This window comes from Xyrauchen texanus, chromosome 44, assembly GCF_025860055.1.
Source record: "Xyrauchen texanus isolate HMW12.3.18 chromosome 44, RBS_HiC_50CHRs, whole genome shotgun sequence".
NCBI lineage: Eukaryota > Metazoa > Chordata > Actinopteri > Cypriniformes > Catostomidae > Xyrauchen > Xyrauchen texanus.
In genome coordinates, this window is record NC_068319.1 from 18,862,776 (window position 1) to 18,879,848 (window position 17,073).

The 17,073-nt window shown below is 39.7% G+C and overlaps 1 protein-coding gene across 2 annotated transcripts in view; it reads right to left on the reverse strand.

Moving 5' to 3' along the window:
- The window catches only part of LOC127637116 (neuroligin-2-like), a 113,754-nt gene that overhangs the window by 37,618 nt on the left and 59,063 nt on the right, over positions 1–17,073 (reverse strand). The window lies entirely within an intron of this gene.

Here is a 17,073-nt window from a genome sequence, read left to right on the forward strand (position 1 = left end):
TGAGCAAAACAGATAAGAGGGGGGGAGAGAGAAAGATAGAGAGAGAAAGAGAGAGCGAGAAAGAGAGAGAGAGAGACTAAGATCTAAATAGCATAATACCATACTACTTTTCATTTTTATGGGGCCTTGTTGTCTTTTTTCTTCCTCTGTTTTGCCATTCACACTGCAATGCATTAAATTACAAATGTCCAGCCTTCATTCTTTGCGCTCCAAAAACGATGAGACACTTGGAAACAAAGTAGCAAAGCTACTCGAAGTGAAACAGCACTCAGGAGCCCCATGCCTTGATGTCCTGTGGGACGGTAACTCCCCCTCACAAGATTTCCCTTTTACTACCTTACAAAAATATGTGCTTATGTAAGAAAGCATCTACAAAAGACATTACTCTTTTATAAATGTACATGGCATCTGTTCTATGACCAATATTTGCATCTGATTTTGAAGTTTAATTCATGTTTAGTAATTTTTCCAACTGGAGAGCACTTTACAGCAAAAAACAAAAATGTGGTTGATTCCTTCTATTTCATGACATTCAATTTGCTCCAGTGCTCTTCAAAAGGAACAAATCACAATAAATCTGACCATCTTTACTACTGCAAAATAATAAATGATTATCACTTTCTATGAAGCCAATATTTATAATGCATTGTAAAGGCATTATAAATGTATTATAATACATTTGTAATGTCTCATAATGTGCCTTATAATATGTTATAACTTCTCTTGAATAATTTTAACCACACTTGTACTGCAATCATTCATAATTAAACAGAATATGATACATTATAACATGAACAACACATTTTATTTGCAGAAATGAGCATGTACTTTATATATATATATATATATATATATATATATATATATATATATATATATATATACACAGTGGAAAGAAAATGTATGTGAACCCTTTGGAACCCTTTCTTGTTTAATTGGTCATAAAATGTGATCTCATCTTCATAAAAGTCACAAGTAAAGACAAACCACAATGTGCTTAAGCTAATAACACACAAACAATTATAACCTTTCATGACTTTATTGAACACACCCACTTTAACATTCATAGTGCTGTGGAAAAAGTAAGTGAATCCTTGGATTTAATAACTGGCTGATCCTCCTTTGGCAGCAAAAACCTCAACCAAGCATTTGCGGTAGCTGCAGATTAGACCTGCACAATGTTCAGGAGTTTCGGACCATTCTTCCTTACAGAACTGCTTCAGCTCAGGCAGAGTCTTAGGATGTCTGGTGTGAATGGCTCACTTGAGGTCATTCCACAGAATCTCTGTTGGTTTAAGGTCTGAGCTCTGACTGGGCCACTTCAAAAAGTGGATTTTCTTTTTTTGAAGCCATTCTGTATTGGATTTACTTCAATGTTTAGGGTAACTGTCCTGCTGCATCACTGTAGGGTATCTTGATAAACTTGGGAATTTGTTTTTTACTCAATTATAGCAAGCAGTCCAGGCCCCAAAGCAGAAAAGCAGCCCCATATCATGATGCTCCCTACTCCGTACTTCACTGTCGAGATGATGTTTTCATGTTGGGATGCGGCGCCCTTTTTACACCATACGTAGAGCTGTGTGTTCTTCCCAAACAATTTAACTTTAGTTTCATCAATCCAAAAAACATTTACCCAGTGGCATTGTGGAGTGTTAAGGTTATCTTTGGCAAACTTCGGACATGCAGCAATATTTTTGTTGGAAAGCAGTAGTTTTTATTTTCTAAATATTACCTCATTGAGCATTCTGCAGTGTGCCCTTTCAGACATCTTGGCTGGATGGCCACTTCTAGGGAAAGTAGCCACAGTACTAAATTGTCACCATTTATAGACAAACTGTCTTTGTCTAACTGTGGACATATTAATATCTAAGCTTCGAGATAAATTTGTAACCCTTTTCAGCTTTTGATCGTAGGTCTTCTGAAATCTCTTTTTTTCGATGCATGGTCCACATTAGCAGATGCTTCTTGTGAATAGCACAGTCAAAATGCTTGATTGCTTTTTATATGTCAAAGTAGCTCTAACCCACACCTCCAATCTCATTTCATTTACTGAATGCCAGGTTTGCAGTCTATTTAGCTTTTGTTGATGTCATTAGCCTAAGGGTTCAATAGCCGCTATGAATATTAAATGGGATGTGTTCAATAAAGACAAGAAAGATTATCATTGTTTGTGTGTTATTAACTTAAGCATATTGTGTTTGTCTAAACTTGTGACTTTGATGAAGATGAGATCACATTGTATGACCAATTCATGCAGAAAACCAGTTAATTCCAAAGGGTTCACATACTTTTCTTTCCACTGAATATATATCATGTCATTAAATGTAGCTTTGGCAGCCACCAAAAAATGTTCAAAGAAAAAAACCTGACTATTAAAGTGATGTAAAGCATTTTAATTATCCATCAATGTTTAGAAAATTCTAAATATCCATCAAGTTCTCTATCCGACCATAGTCGAAACACATTTGACTGCAAAGTGTAAATGCAATCCAGCTAAAGAATATCCAGATACTATCTGGAAATAAAATGCATGTTAATGCAAGGTATAAATGGGGCCTAAGAAGCTTTTTTGAACAGGAGGATAACTTTGTCAATAATTTGTCCATAATTCATGGGAGTCCATGGGAGTTTACCATAGTTTAGTTTACATTTGTTTTCCTTGTCAGTGCTGTTTATAATGTCGAGGCTCTCTTGCAATTTGAGAGGTTTAACTTTCTCCATAGCACTGTACAGTAGAACATTCTCTGTAGAACTGAAATGGGTCACACAAGTTTTGTGGTCTCCGCTGCGACATCGAGTTAAGCCCCATTGACTTACACAAGTTCCGCTCTGCCCTATTCCAGAGCGGCTATCTGATCTCTGGAGCAAGCTGGTGTTTGTCCTGTACTGCATGCTCTACCCCACGCAAATGTTTGTGAAAGGCATATTTACTGGTTACAAAGCGCTGAACGCAAGATAAATACATTTAAATTTTGCTTCAGCTTCGGCTTGAGTCGCCTGACACTCACAAAATTTTCAATGCAGGAAAAACCCTGAAAACGGCAAGAAAGTGTGGAGTTAACACCACTGCTGATTTCTACCCGAATTTGGGGGGTGGGCAGGTGTTAATGTCACGCCTTGCTTGTAAATACCATGGAATATGAATATAGTAATCATTTAGTACCATGGTATATCTACTATGGTATTACCATCTGATACCATTACTGTACTATTTTGTAAGGACAAGTTACCACATTTATAAATTTGTGTATAAAACATGAAACATTTAGTACACATATACGTTTTATATTATTTACTTTCTATCCAGTATTAGCAGCTCATGCTAATGTTCAATTCGAATCACTCTCTCACTCTAAAACTCACTTCAATTAATTAATTTGTAGTCTATCAATTTATTATTAAGTTTTGTATAAACAAAATAATTCTACCACTGGCTCCCTCAGGACTGGAGCTGAGTGGATCTGGCGTAGCGAGACACATTAGCATCTGTCGCTAACTCAGGTTAAATGCTAAATGCTTGTGTGGCAACAGCTATAAATGGGTATTATCAGCATGACCCCCTCCCTCCCTCAGCACTGGTGGTGGGCCTGTAAGAGACAAGATAGGAATCGTCTTCATTTATTTACCGTTTATCTGCTACACAGGCTCTCTGCGCCAACAGACCACAAACACACTCAAACACACACATCCACAACTCAGTTTCTTAATGCTGTGAACATAATTCTCACCAAATCTGTCCAACATGTATACATATTCATATACAACATATCCAACTATATTGGCAAGCCAAAAGTATAATGTACACACTTCAAATTCTCATCACCTCATTCATTCTTTAAACACACCTATCGAAACAATATCAAAAACATAAGCGGACAGGCTAAAATACATATAATTGACCACATAAGCAATATTAGACTTTCAGTCATGATATTGTATTGAATATCAGCACAGCTGTGCCTTACCACCTAATCACAGCCATGCTAATATTGTATGATATTGCTTAAATATATTATATTGCCTATTCCAGCTCTCATTTTGTCAATGACAAGAACCACAGGTACAGATTATGAGTGTGTGTCTCACGTGTTCATCCGAGAAGTATCTCCTCCTGAATTGCACTTAAGTTTTGAGCCTTGATCAATGTAGACGTGATTTTCAATCTCAGGTCAGTTCTTCCAGTAAAGGGTGGAGAGCATGAGACAGGTTGATGGGAGTATGGCGTGAGCTTGTGTGTGTGTGTGATTAGGCCCCAGCCATGTCAGCACTTTATCGATGCTTTAAAGCATTTGGAGATCAAGCTTTCACAATTAAACTGGTTACTGCTTCCGTCTATATGGTCTACAGCCTCCATTAGGGCTCAGGCATTTCCCAGAAACCTAATCCTGCTGGCCTTTGAAGATGACGCACCAGCTTTAAAACTAAGGCCCAGAATTCCCCTCTAAGAGAAAGAGAAGATGGTGGAGATGCCATCTGTGTGAAAGGAGAGGAGATGTGTGGAGACCTGAAAGCATGATAATGAAAACCACAAACATCATGCCCATTCAAACCAAGTGGATTTTTAATGCATCTTCTAAAAATTATGTGTATCTTTGATAATCGGTGTTCGAAGAAGCTACTTTGTAACTGTAGCTTTCTAAATTACAGTACTAGCTCCTCATAACTTAAAGTAGTTAAACTACAATCAAGCTGCTCTTTTAACCCTTGTGTGACCTTCATTTTTGTTTTATTCATCATTTTAGCTGTGTTAATGCCAACGGCATACATTTTGCCAAGGTGTGTAATATTTGGGGAATTTTGATATATCAACCTCAGTTCCATAATACATCTATAATACACTGTGTACACAAAATTGTTATACTCAGGACCTTAAGGAAATAATGTCCCCATTAAAACCAATTAAAATGGCAATATATTATCCCAGCGCCATTAAAGCATAAAATCATGAATTCTATGATATTTTGCTTTTATTCTGGAGCCCTGGCTTAACAATAAAATGTTTAATATTTTCCACCATTTTTGACGCTGACCTTTTTGTCCTCTATGGTACTGAGATTATTTTGTTTGTTGTTAAATCTGACACTGCACAAAAAATAATAAAGCATCAAAATCCCAGACTGTGATAATCAAAAAATAAAAAAGGCTAAAAAAATAGTTGGCTACACTAAAAGATACTAACAAAAAGTAGCTAACTCCATAAAAGCTTTTTAAATAAATACATAAATAAAAAATTTATTAGGGCTGTCAATCAGTTACAATTAGTTAGATTTAAATAACAGTGGCTTTAGAAGTCAATGTATTTATTTCTATATAACTGAACATAAGCCTATCATTGGCCTACAGTCCACAGCAATCCATTTTGCATCTGAATATGTCAATCTGTCCGAGACAGATTTATTATAAGAGCTTTTCTAAAGGCAAAATATACACATGTGTCAGATGGACACTTCTGGACTGTCTCACTTTGGTTGCATCGCTACATAAACAGTGTTTTTAGGTTGCTGTGTCAAGTTAAACGTAGTTTAAAACTTAAAACACGATTTGAGATTCCTGCATTTGGAATTGCACTTCGTCTTGCTGGATTTTAACGCAATCACACGTCCATCCTCGGCATGTAACGCTTCACAAATTTAATGATACAATACAATACGATGCAGAAGCCCCGGGATTATAAAAATATAAAAACAGGGCAACTCACAATTTCTTTTTTGCTTAAACTTATTCAAGAATTTTAAATCATATTTTAAATCTTAAGTGACACAACATAAAGCAGAGCTCTATAATAATGTAACTTAACAAGACTTTTTTTTAACAGCAGATTGTTATGAGAAAACTCATAATTTTCATGTTTTTCCTGAGTTTGTCTACATTCAATTCATTTTAAATTGAATAGCACTTTCACAATGCACATCGTTTCAGAGCAGCTTTGTAGAAAATAATGCCTTAAAGCCTTAAAGCCCCCAGTGAGCAAGCTAAAGTTGACTGTGGCAAAGAAAGGAAAAAAACTCCTTTCAATAGTTAGTGGTGAAAAACAAAAACCTTGAGGGGAACCTGACCTCTTGCTGTTAATAGCAACTTGCTGCCGCTGTTTCTACCTCGCAAATCCACAGATGTCGGTGAATAAAACAACAGGTTTGATGTACTGTAGCACCGGAACATGACACTGTTGTTTGGCAAATTCAAACTACAGTACATGGCTTTGGCATTGGTATTCATGCTCTCAACTCACCTATGAAGAGTAGTTGTTCTGTTTTCCTGGAGACTCGCAGCTCTCAATATTGCTTGCTTGGTTTTAATGAGACTTATATATTTATTTATGTATCGTACAATACATATAATATTGAATCAAAAGTGTTCTATCATACGATGCAATACAACACAATAAAATATTTTCTTACACCCCTTGTCCATCCATCACTATTGTCAAGCAAATCTGTCAATAGTGTCGAGCAAGCACGATTTTGTTTTCTCTCTTTACAGCTGCATGTTGCTCAAACAGCTGGAGTTTCGCTTACTACCCCCCACTGAAAACAGGTGGTACTTCAAGCCTGAATTGCTACGATTGTAGGAATATTAAATTAGGAAAATTATTTTTTTAACACGTTATTTTATATATAATTAATCGAACTGTATTAATGTGTTACATTGAAGCTGTATTTTAAATATATAACAATCAGGTGATATATATTTAATTTGGGAGACATTCAAAAATTAGGGTGAATTTAAATTGAAACCCCCTTTTTTATATAACTGAGTAGAAATACAGTGATAAATTAGCAACAATTAAATAAATATTTCCCTTTAAAAAAGAAAAGAGGGATTTCTGGCAAATGCCCTTTAAGGCGGCGCAGGGGTTCAAGTGAATCACTTATGTGAACTACTAATTCACATGAACCACCTGAACGAACCGACTTACTAAAATGAATTAGTGTGCCCCATGCTAGATATAAAGGAATAGTTTATTTTACACAAAGTGTCGGAAAGAACTGATTAACTTAAATGATTTGTATTTAGGTGGTTCATTTGATTCCTCCCACGGCTCTATTACTGCATTTGCAATACAATGTAACTAGGGCTGGGACAACGCGTCAACGTCATCGATGACGTCGATGCAAAAAATACGTCGACGCAAAATATGCGCGTCGATTCGTCGGACCCAAAACAAAGATGGTGGCTCCTCAGACTATCAGAAGTGCAAGGCGGCATACAGTCGTTCCTCTAAAGTATGGGAATTCTTTAATTTAAAAGGAAACAATTCCGTGATATGTTGTCTTTGCAAAATGGAGATGGCCTTCCATTCTAGCACCAGCATCTGAAGAGGCGCCACCCGGGAGCAGCTGCAGATGACAGAGCACCGTAAGTTTTTTTTCAACTCCCCACTTTGCACTCGATGTTGGAGTAGGCTATAATACGTTGTCGACACCTAAAGTTTTCACTTATAGCTATTAATAATGCACTTATAGCTATGAATGTCGTGAAAAATACATAGAGGACACTGACAACGCGCTGACAGACAGGACCAAGCAGGTAACATTTAATAAAGTCTCAACTTTCAAATTTGGTCATTCAAAGAAAATTAAACCATAAATAGGCCTACTATTTTGTGGCTCTTTAATGTGTCGTGACAGATTGCCTCAGTTAAAGCTGCTCGTGAACCGATCATCTTTTCCTTGGTTAATTTATAGCATCAAACAGGCTAAACATGAATGTAGCCTACATCAGAAGGACTGTTGTTTTAACCGCGGAAAGACGTCAGTACAGTAGCCTACAATCCATTATTCAAATTCAAATCCACCGACGATAATCTTCTCTCTCCTGACTACTTTGTCGGACAAAAATGGCGTATTATGATTGATTGATCAGATCGCCAGTCAATCAAACTCCCGGCAAATGTTTTTTTTTAAACATTTTATACACCCCCACCCCCGATGAAACCGGTATTACCGGTGTTGTCACAAGTCGATTAATCGAATCGAAATCGAATCGGACTGGGAAAAAAATGAATCGTTAGATTAATCGATGCATCGAAAAAATAAATCGCTAGATTAATCGTTTAAAAAATAATCGTTTATCCCAGCCCTAAATGTAACACATGTGTTTTGTGATGCTATTGCTCGCTATTTGTTGGAAAATGTGGCTCATTACTGGAAAAGCTACAGTCATGTTACTGAAAAATAAAGTTGAATTTGTAGCGTCACAAGTTTATTAGTTACTCCCCAAGACTGTTCATAATGGTGTTAACTGTTGACAGCATTTTCACAATTATTGTAGGTAAAAAAAGTGTTTGTCTGTCGGAGCTGTGACACATAAGGTAGCACATTTGCCCCTGACAAATATAAGAGCTCGAAGGACCTGGGCTCGAATCTGGCCTAGGTCATGTCCCAATCCAGTTCCTTCCCCTCTCTCCCCCACTTTCTGTCTGCCTCTACTATAGTATACATGTAAATACAGTGTAATGCTACAAAAAATGCCCTTCAAAAAGCCCCTTCATCATGATACCCCTGTTGTAGACTTAAAATGGAGGGTGGGTTGAGTATTAGGTGGTACGATGGCTGTGACAGTCAGAAAGGAGAAAGCAGGTATCTGAGTGTGAAGCGTTACTCCAAATCTGAGAGACGGCAGCCCGTCTGAGTGAATGTTGAGCCGCTGAATGGTTTGTGCAGTACACAATTTCTTTCTGATGAGTGTGAGGAAGATTTTGTGTGAGACAGTGTGCACTGGTTTTTTTTTACAGCAAGGTGTGTCAGGAAACACGGCAGAATGCCATCCCAGTGTAACCAGCAGGTTTGTCATCGCTGACAGGCTTACCATGTAGAGATGTATTCAGTATATTCTATCTGTCTCTCTTTCTGCTTTTATTATCTCTTTGTCTATCTCTCGCTGTATGCACAGGGAGCAGACCTAGAAAAACAATCCATGAAAGCAATCTGCCTTAAAGGGATGATGTTATGTGCTCAACATATCTCTCCTCCTTTAAAGATTACAGACTTTAGACAACAGATAACAGATATATAACAGATTTCCTTCTGTTTTCGAATGACTCTATACATGTCACAATGCGTCAAGATTCCAGCGACAAGTAATTTGCATTTGTAACACTTTTGTTCTACCCCCTTCGTATGGGACTCAAACCGGCGTCTCCAGCATAGGAGGCGGGGGCGCTAACAAAGAGGCTAAAGGCTACAGCCTCTAGCTTCAGTCGCTAGAGCACCTCTTGAGGTCAGGAAAGTGAATTTTATACACATTGCACAGCTATCTATCAGCTGGCCACCATTACACTCACCCCCCTAAACCTCACTCCCATCCGGGTCAAGGCACGACTGTGACGCTCCTGTTCTACCTGCTCCGTACGGGATTCAAACTGCCGTCTCCGGCATGGGAGGCGGGTGCACTAACAAGTAGGCTAAAGGTTACAACCACTAGCGTCAGTCGCTAGTGCTCCTCTTGAGGTCAGGAAAGTGAGGTTTACACAATGCACAGCTATCTATCACATGTCCACACTGAAAGCGAACCTGCTGCCTACAAAAAGATATTTGATATTTAATGTACAGCTATATGGAGTGAGGTTTTGGACCAATAATGTAAAAAATGGTAATGGGAAAAATTATTTTAACCAGTCAACATTAAATGATTTATCAAATATTTATGTATACAATCAAGCCCGGCCCAACATTATTTACCACTTCACTCTGAAATACTTCACAGTACAGAAGGCAGATGCATTGCAAATGCCATTTCATGTTGTTTTTTTAAAGTCAACCAGGAAGGAGTTGAGCGCTGCCTCAAGTGACATGATGTAATGGCAGTTTTCTCAGTGAAATTTTTGAAAAGGGACAAAACCACTGTAATCGTCTCCAAGAGCTCTGAGTAAATGAGGCCATCAAGCACGTGCATTTGTGAGTGTGTGTGGACCTGTATGTCTTTGCCGTTTAGCACCTGTGGACTGAGTGAGAAGAGAACTGTCCATGTCTCCATGACATAAACCTTCAGTTACTGCTAGCAATCTCCCAGCTGCTCCCACTCAAACTAGTGTCATCTCCCTCTCTCTCCTGTCACGCTCTAACTGTCTCTTGCTCTCTCTCTCTCTCTCTCTCTCTCTCTCTGGTGCACTCTCTGTCTTCTGCATTATACTGTGCTCTGAAATATACTGTAGCTTTTAATAAAGCGCATGGATGATAAACACTTGTCGAATCAGTAATAAAAATGGAGGAACCTGGGTGTTTGGCAGAGGCAGAACTGTGGCAGAGGGCTAACATAGTCGGCTAGACTCAAACACAGCTGCTTTCCCACACAGAGCACAGCTGGATTTCAAAGATGTGTGTGTGCTCATCTATTTTACTTTGTTACTGTGAAAGAGGGCATGCTTTAATGGTGCTTTCAAAGGTAAGCATCACTATTGCTATTGCTCATATTTGAACAAACCCCTGATGCTCTGTTAAACTTCAGCCAGCAACTCATTGTGCTACAGACATGAATGATATCTCAAATTGTGCAGCTTGTTAATTAAAGATATGCTTTTATTTGAGATTAGATTTACAAATTTTGACTTGCAGATTATAAAAGAGGTTAAAAAATCCCAGAGTTACATTGAAAGAAAGACCCAAGCTATAGCTAGGGACCAGAATGTCCATGTAGAATCACTTTATTCTTGCTCAATTTTTGCCAAATAATTTTTAAGTGTCTTGTTTTACATATCTTACAATTTTGAACATTCTGCAGTGGAGAGTGTTGTTTTAGAAAGCACATGAGTGCTTACTGCATTAAATCATTTACTAGATGAACAATCTATAAATGTATGAATTAAACTCAGTCAGAATGTCGGAAGTTTATTTTCCACGCATCATTTTTACTATAACCATGTATATGATTACAGACAAATCATATAGAACAGTGTAAACGCTCACAGAAACATAAACTTCTCCTCTGTGTTGCCTGGACTCGACTAGCAGACTGAAGAGTGAGCTCCTGGCTTCTCATTTGCATGAAGTTAAACTTTTCTCAACTTTAGCATGTCGATCGCCACACCCACATTGAGTCGCCAGAGGTCGCTGTCGCTTGTGTCACCGGAAGTCGCCAGCTCTCATTGAAAATGAATCAGATTTAATAACTTTGTCGCTGGAAGTCGCTGCATGTGTGTATGGGGCTTAAGGAACCATGTAATATAATTTTGCAAAAATGTCGCCACAGTCACATAATTTTCATGAGATCAGGATGAGAATGTCAACGAGACGTGGAGGTGGGCTCTTTTGACTTAAGCTGGCAACCATCCAGAACACCCTAGCAACCACTTAGCAATACATTACAAAACACATAGTACACCTAAGCAACTCAAGATCAATGCCCTGGCAACCCCACAAAACACTTTTTAATCACTGTTGCAAATTTTGCATGGACAAGCACCACTCATTTTCTTCTGAAATGTAAAAAAATGTAGTTGCTGAAGTGCAGTTTGACAACAGCAAACAGCAATATTGCTAAAATGTTCTGCACTTACATGTAGGGGGGAAGTACATTTTGGGAATTAGAGAGAGAGAGAGAGAAAGAGAGACCATAATGTTGCATATGCCTGCAGGAGTTTGTCATGATCCATAGTATTGGTTACAACCCTTGGCCCAGTAAGGAATGACTATGTGTGTTTGTACATTATGTGTCAGCCTACATAATATTATTAAGATAATGTGGCTTTAAGCAAATATACTTTATGTGCCACTGATTGGGTTATTTGTGTGTATGTGTGTGTGTTGTGAATGCGATGCAGATGTTGTAGATGTTTTTGTCCAGCTGTCGTGCTCTGTGGGGAGGTCACAGCTCTAAAACCACCTCACACAACATAGCTGAGGCCAAACACATCAATATAACTGATATCTGATCTGCCCTGGGCTCGGGTTCAAAACGTTCCACTGACTAGACAAATACAAACACATTCGATGCTGTCACCCCTTATGAATGCACACACACACACACACACGACATTAAAAAAAGCTGAATTCAATGAGGCTTCATGTTGTGCTAAAAATGAACATAAATGACAGTAAATCATGCCTCTCTCATTTTCACTTTGTAAATGCAGCGTTCTCGATTAAGATGTGTTAAGCAGTATGTGTTCTACTCTTCTGAACAGCTGCTCTGTTGTGAAACTGTGTTTATTGGTGAACAGCATGCGATGAGTTCACAGTTCATCACAGCGGTGATGCTGACTGATCCACAGCTATCATAACAAATCATATCAATAAAACATATCAAATTTAATGGAAACGGAGGTTGCTCTTTCATAGCTCAGGAGACTTAATGGAGTTCTCAGACATGTTTTATTTAAGATTCAACTTTGTCTCATATTTCTCCTAAAAATGAGAAATACAGATAGAAAAAATAGACAGTTGTTGACATACTGTACAAGTATAGAGCTATAAAATGAATGTGAATAGTATAGTCCAGATAATTTGGTCTTGGTAGAATTTAATGGGAAATGTTTGAGGTCATATTGAAATTTTGGATGACTTGGATACTGGAAAATCTGAGCTACGTTTGAGACTTTGTTTTAGATTATAGAGTCTTCATGCTCAGGAGAAATATCTAAAAGGCAGGAAACTCAACTTTAGGCTCAATTTTGTCTCACTGCTGTCATTGAGAAACAATTTAGATACTAAAGAGATCTCATAATGAGGTTCTTAAGGCATGGTTTCAAATTGAAACCTTATTAATTAGACTAATAATTGTAGATCAAATATTTCCTTGACATTATTATAATCAGAAATCCATATGTCTATATGCAGTTGCTGTGTGAATTGGCTGTTTATTTGTATTCATTTACGATTTTAAATGAAGAGCACAGTTTATTTTCATTTCTGATATTTTATGTAGATATTTTGCATGCTGTGCTAATGTTTATAAAAAATAAAAAACCCCTCTGCAATATAGTGATATTAAAGATGCCTGAGTGGTTAAAAAGGGGCAGTGAAGAACATGATCAGTGTGTGTGTGTGCTGTACGTATGTGTGTGTCATGGCCGTGTCATCAATCAGGCACTTTATTGACTAAATATTGATCAGCGTGGGCCATAATTCAACAGCTCTATCACACTCATCCTTATAATCAGACTCACAGTGGCCCACACCAAAAACCCTTGCCTTCGTATTCATGGAAAAGTGCTGATCTTACATAGTTGTGCCAATTAAGAAGGGCATGAGAAGGAAATAGACATAGGAGTGTTTGCATCATATGAACACTCACACATACACACACACACACACACACACACACACACACACACACACACACACACACACACACACACACTCTCCCTTACTGTCTCTCCATTTCTTTCTCTCTCTATCTTTCGTTCCTCCGCAGAAGAATCCTGATCCAATTTTCACCCGATCAAGAGCTGCTGGAATGGCAGAAATAGCAGAATTTGTTGGAGGATTGTTCTTGCATCAAAACAGTTGACACCATAGTTCTTTTGCAGTGTCGAATAACTTATTTATTTATTTACGTTAGCAGCGCTAGTAACCAAATCTACATTTATATAGTGTTGCTAAGCTTCAAATGACTACTGAACTGTTGTTACCATACTCTTGTTTAGCTGTGCACCTTACTAATTGAATTAAAGATATTTTTTATTTGAGTGCTGCCTTGAATGAAGAGAAGAGAAAGTGGTACGTTCCAGTCTGCTCAACAAAACACAAGTGGAACTGAGAAAAGGCATCACCTTTGACTACAAACTTTTGTCTTTCCACATGGGAGGAGCAGCTACTTCACTTCAGGAAAAAAAGAAAATTGTGCGTAGCATTCACATTTCCAGTTAGCTGTTAATCACTTAGAATATCTAAACTTACTGTGGCTCATTTGTTTAATTAGTCTAATTTAAAAATCATAGGCAGATGGATCACCTTTATGTTCTAATGTAGGAGATAATCAGAGGTGCAATAGATGCTTGTCCAACGAAACATCTCTGATTAGATTCAATAACTTGTGTAAGTGAGAAGCAGAAGGGAGAGAGAGAAAGAGACATAAAATAATTACAGTTTGTTCGACTCCTTTGGCTGTAAACTAAACTTGCATCTTCTCCACTAACATGTCCAAAAGTCCCACACTAAACACCCACCAAATGCTAAACTTAAGGAGCCAATTCCAGATCCATTAAATCCCTCACAAACCTGTGAATGATTCTCAATACACTCATTATGTAGGAATCCCCGTCAGTGATTGTGATGGTGGATGGTTCTCTGAAAAGACTCACCGGCAATGCAGCGGCACTAGGCACACATAAAAACTGGACGCGGTGAGTGTGGAGAGCATATACACCTCTATAACATTGGCAGATGTTTTACTCAGTGCTGTGGAGGCAATGTTTCCCCAGATGGTGGTGACCAAATGGGATTTGTATGTGTGTTTTGTGTCTCATCTTTACACTGCGAAGATGGCACAGAATTTGCATCTGAAGTGGCAGTCATGCCACAAATGTATTTACACAGGAATCACAATCATGTGCAACAATAGCTCTCTGAAAACTGAGTGAGCTGCTTTCCTAGACAGCATTGTATAGCATCATAAGCACACTTCCAATACAAAATTCTAAGGTAGCATGCATCCTTTGCAGTGAAAAAAATCACAAAGTCTATTGCGCCAAATGGAAAAAAAATAAGAGAAAAATTTGATCAATTATAAATATACTTATATTTCATTCAAATTGAAAAGTACATCCCAATCTAATTCAAACTGACTATTTTTTGGTTTATTGTGGTCTATTGCAAAGTCACGAAGTCAACACCTTGGTTTATTCTCACACCTAGCCGACAGAAACAAGACGTGCACTGGTTGTCATGACAACAGAAAATTTAATCTGGCTCTGATATGGCATTTCATTTTGATACAAGGGATTGAGGCAGGTCAGAGCTGGCATATTTTAAATACACATTGTGTCTTCTTTATGCAGCAGTGTTGGGAAAATATAGCTTCCCAAACTACAAGCCACTCATAACTTGGAAGTTAAACTACAGTCAAGCTACTTGTGCGCAGACTAGGGCTGTGAATCACAACAAAGAGGCCACAATACAATACGTAAAAAAAAAGCAAATGACTTCTTATGGCCCTTTTTTCTTTTTAAGCTTTTTGTGCTACCCTTAATATAGCTATAAATATTCTGGATCAAACATAAAGCATTTCACAATTCTACACACTATTCTTGTATTCAAGTTAAGAGTTTATTTTCATATCATGAAACTAATTAGTACATTTAATATTCATATAACCCATATTTTAGACCAGTGTTTCCCAACCTTTCCCCATAATACTCCCACAGCACCATCAGTAAGGCTAACCTTTCATCGACACAAAACCACAGATGTGTACTAAAGGCTAAATTAAGTTTATATATTTATATATACTGTGGCAAAAACGCCCTTGTAATTGTCACGAATGTAAGGCAATGAAGGCAGACGAAGGTTGAGGATCCAAATGCAGCTTACTTTATTGTTCACAAAAACAAAGGAAAACCCTCAGTGGGGAAATAAACAGAGAACTCGGGCAGGGAACACAGACCAGGGTAACAGCATTCACAAACATTCAACGACAGACAAGGACTGAACCAAAAACCAGGATATAAATACAAAAACATGGGACAAACAGGCCAATGAACAAACAGAACACAAACTAGATGACAAGGTGATTTACAGAAACCAAAAGGCAAATTAACAAGGGCAGGTGAAAACAATGACAGGGAACACGAACGCTAACAAGGAGACTATGGAGTTAAACAAGGGACAAAAGTGAAAACTAAGGAGTGCAAAAGTGACAAAAATGGCAAACAAAAGGGCAACAGTGAAACAAGACAAGGTATACATAACAGAGCCCCCCCCTCAAAGGATCGGATTCCAGACGATCCTAAAGAAAAAAAACCAAGGACAAAAGCTCACAAAAAACAAAATGAGGGCACCAGGGGCAGACGGGCAGACCAGGGGGGCACAAGATCAAGAGGGCAGTCCAAGGGGCACAGAGGGCAGGCAGGAAGTCCAAGGGGGCAACGAGTGGCAGACAGGCAGTCCAGGGGGGCAAAGATTGGCAGACAGGCAGTCCAAGGAGGCCGAGAGGACAGGCAAGCAGTCTATGGGGGCACAAAGGGACAGGTTTAGGGGGCCAGGGAGGTATCGACCGGGCAGGGACAGGTTTAGATGGCCTGGGAGATGGCTGTGAGCCAAGGGCCGGTTCAGGGGACCTGGGACGTGGCCACAGGATAGAGGCCGGTTTTGGTGGCCTAGGAGATGGCCATGGGGCAAGGACCGGTTCAGGAGGTCTGGGAGGTCTGGGAGCTGGCCTCAGGGCAAGGACAGGTTCAGGAGGCTTGGGGCCTGGCCGCAGGGCAAGGACAGGTGCAGGAAGTCTGGGAGCTGACCTCAGGGCAAGGACGGGCTCAGGTGGCCTGGGAGCTGGCCACATTGCAAGGATAGGTTCAGGAGGCCTGGGAGCTGGCCACAGGGCAGGGACAGGTTCAGGAGGCCTGGGAGTTGACCACGGGATGTGGGTAGGCTTGGGGGTCCTGGGTGGTGGCCGCAGGATAGGGGCCGATAGGGTGCCGCGTGAGGCGGAGCCAAGGAGGCCTTCGGAGGCGGATCCATAGAAGACTTGGGAGGCGGCGTAGGCAGGACCGTGGGGGGCTTAGGAGGCAGAGCCCTGGTAGGCTCGAGAAGCTTGAGGGGCGGAGCCATAGAAGACTCGAGAGACTTGGGAGGCGGAGCCCTGGAGGGCTCGAGAGTCGAGAGACGGAGCCCTGGAAGACTCGAGACTTGAGAGGCGGAGCCCTAGGAGGCTTGAGAGGTGGAGCTCTGGAAAACTCGGGAAGCTCGGAGGACAGAGCTCTAGGAAGCTCAGGAGGCGGAGCTCTGGAAAGCTCGGAAGGCAGAGTACTTGGAAGCTCGGAAGGCGGAGCTCTGGAAAGCTCGGAAGGCAGAGTACTAGGAAGCTCGGAAGGCGGAGCTCTGGAAAGCTCGGAAGGCAGAGTACTAGGAAGCTTGGAAGGCGGGGCACTGGGAAGCTCGGAAGGCTCGGAAGGCGGGCACTGGGAAGCTCGGAAGGCGG